This window comes from Protomyctophum bolini, assembly GCF_963924005.1.
Source record: "Protomyctophum bolini genome assembly, chromosome: 9".
NCBI classification, from domain to species: domain Eukaryota; kingdom Metazoa; phylum Chordata; class Actinopteri; order Myctophiformes; family Myctophidae; genus Protomyctophum; species Protomyctophum bolini.
This window is the reverse complement of record NC_137870.1, coordinates 16,332,508-16,336,066: the sequence shown is the minus strand read 5'-3', so window position 1 is coordinate 16,336,066 and position 3,559 is coordinate 16,332,508.

Here is a 3,559-nt window from a genome sequence, read left to right as displayed (position 1 = left end):
TAAGCATGAGTCCGGAAGAGGAAGACGGAACTCGTGACGTATGTCTCTGCATTGTCCAATGGGAGCGTGTTTACAGTATCTCATCAACATGACGTATCTTGGGTCAATTCACTTTTCAGGCTAAATAAGAAAGAATGAAATTCAACCCTACAATTCATAATTTATATATATTTTCTTTTAAAACACTTTCTGAAACACTGTTGTACAACTCTTCAACTCCTGGCTTTGTGAATTCCATAACTTTATACCTGTAACAGAAGTGCACATTTGTTTTAATGTTGTCCAAGCAAACAGATATATGTTTAAAATCATATCTTCTTCTATGGTCCATATCCTCTGAACTAAACTCAAATATCTTCTGTAATTGTTTTGGTAACAATCTGTTTTTCGCTCTGTACACCACTAATAATGTTTGTAGTTCAACCAAATCCATGATTTTCAGCAAGCCTGCTCTGAAATCCTCTTTATGAATAATTATTATCGCTCTTTTTTGTAACATAATCAAAGGAGTCATATTACTCTTATATGAGTTGCCCCACGCTTCCAAACAGTAAATAAAATATGGTAAAACCAGTGTGCAATACAACATCCTCATGCAGTATAGGCCTACATTCGTATCCAACTCATATTTTACTTTGTTCAAAATAAATATACTTTTGGCCACCGTGGCCAATCAGGATGGAATATGATAAATCAAACAGACCTGTCTTGATCACATGACTATAGAGATCATGTGTACCGATTAGCGTGAAATTTGGATAAAATCTGAAGGAGTAATAAGTAATGTGTTTTACATATGTGGGCCTCCTGATGTCGCTATAAAGAGTAGATGTGAAAAATACAGGGCAAAGGTTTTTCCTTGGCCTCTAGAGAGTGTGCATACAAAGTTTTAAACAGATCTGTGCAGTTATAGGTAATAGGCCAGTTATAGCGCCACCATGAGGCTGATTTGAGAAGTTTCAAGTCGCATTTGTTCCTCGGACTATAGTGGGAATGTGCCTGCAAAATTTCACGGAAATCACACAATGTGTTCATGATTTGCGGCATTTTGTTCAAAACTGAATACTCATGCATTATCTCAAAGGGCACCTACGGACGGCTGCAATTCGAAACTGGCCCCCGTAAAATCTGAATCTGAAAAAATGTGAAAGACCAGTTTCGTTGAGTTGCTACAGAGAGACGATGTACCAATTTGCATGATGTTTGGACAAAATCTGTAGGTGTAATGTCCAAAAATGTGTTTTGCAAATATCTGGGGCAGAGGTTCAGCTCTGGCATCCAGAGAGTGTGTGCAGAGTTTGGCTGCGATCAAGCCAACGGAGATTAGCTGTCCACAGACGTACGGACACACGGACACACAGACACACGGGACTGCAAAACATACTCTCCCCCAAGCCTTTGGCTGGTGGAGACAAACTGTTCTTCATTTAGCTGCATAGGAGCCTAAAGGTCAATTTATGCTTTGCATGACTAATGATGTCAAAACGACAAAAATGGGTTGTGGAACTTGTGGAGCACCTTTGCAGATGGATCACCATCACGTACCTCTGAAAAATGAATGGCCACAACATTGTGACGCCTTCACAATGTTGTGTAGTCGACGACGACGTAAGACGACGTAAACTATACCTATACCACAAAGACAACTTTCACTTCCTTTCAATTCCATATTTCGTGGAATTTTGGTTCCATTTGTACAATCTGAGACCTAAATTATCACTAAGGAGTAAGGATTGTACATTGTAGAATGGTGTCCCAGAGATAAAATTCATATCAAATGGGAGTCCGTGGTCTATCTATTCTATTGCATCAAACTGTAGGTCCTTGAAAAAAAATCACACCTGTGTGAAGTGACTGGTGCAACTCCGTGTGGGGGTCCCCGGGGAGTCCCCAGAAGTGCCAGACAGAGTTAGCGTGTGGCGGTCCCCAGGGGGTCCCTGTACCGTTAATGTGTGTGTGTGTGTGTGTGTGTGTGTGTGTGTGTGTGTGTGTGCGTGTGCGTGTGCGTGTGTGTGTGTGTGTGTTATGCTGCGCAACGGGAGTTCCATTTGTACACTCTCAGAGTTATGGCGGTCGTTTGAGTAACAAGTAAACACTGTGCTGCACTAAACCCAAAAAAATCAGTATCAGGTAGGAAGAGGCCAAATATCTTGCATAATATGGCTGCTGAATGCGTAGAGCCTATAGTCCTCACAAAGTGTTATTTCTCAAGTTCTACTTGAAATAATGAGACAGGAATGATGTCAGCACTCAGCAGCAGTGGATAATATGATGGTATATGCATGGGACCAGAGTGTCATTGAGAGGAGGCAGCAGGAGATTGGAGGAGGTATGGAAGAGAAAATGGGACTATGGCTCCTGCAGTGCCGGTTCTAGGCCTTTTGAGGCCCTAGGCAACATATTTTTCTGAGGCCCCCCCCTCCTGCTTTGCCACGCCGGGGGGGGGGGTCCGGGGGGGGCGCAAGCCTACCCGGGGTCCAGAAAAAATTGTAAATTTGCCATGAAAATGCTTCAATCTGGTGCACTTTGAGATCAAAATTAAGAAGCTAGGTGGGGGCCACATGTGGCCAGTAGCCCATGTAAGGGATAGGGGATACATGAAAAAATATATACAATAGCACGCCGTTTTTCATCATTTTTGAGGATTTTAAAAAAATGAAAAAATGAAAGAAACGATGGGTTATAGCCCATGTTTTTTGAAATTTTGAAAAAAAAAGTTATCCTCGTTTCTCATCATTTTGGACCATGGGCTATAGCCCATATCGTACGGCATACTATAGCACGCCGTTTTTCATCATTTTTGAGGATTTGGAAAAAATGAAAAAAACGATGGGTTATATTGAAGCGTGCACCTACACACACACAGGCGCACATGCGTATGCACACCTGGACCTGTAAATGAACAACACAAAAACTAAGGCACTGGTGTCGGACTTCTGGTTTACCGGAACGGGGTTCAACTCCCTGCAGTGCCCTGCTCAATGTGTTGTATTTACCGGAAAGGATGGGAAACATTAGCAAATTGCGGAGGATGGGAAACATTAGCAAATTGCGGAGTGTTTAAAAAAAAATCCGCAATTTCCGCAATTTCCAATTTCCGCAATTTCCGCAATTTTCAATTTCTGCAATTTCCGCAATTTCCAATTTCCGCAATTTCCGCTCCTGACATGGAGCGGTCGGTCGGTGAGAGAGCCAGAGAAGGGTATGGGTGGAGAGAGAGAGATAATGCGTATAGGTGTGGAGAACATAGGATGGAGGGAATAATGTGTGCATGCGTGCGTGCGTGCGTGTGTGCATGCGTGTGAATTGGGTGAGGCTAAGCGGGTTGAGCAAGCGATTAAAGTTGTCATTTCAGCCCATCTTAGAGAAAATGGGAAAGGCTTGTTCGTAATGACCTGGGAGTGAGTGAGTGTGTGTGTGTGTGTGTGTGTGTGTGTGTGCGTGCGTGCGTGCGTGCGTGCGTGCGTGCGTGCGTGTGTGCGCGTAGAGGTAATGGGAAATGCTTGTCAGTGGTGGTCGTGCACCAGTGAGTGTGACGTCCCGCGGGATGAAGGAAGTG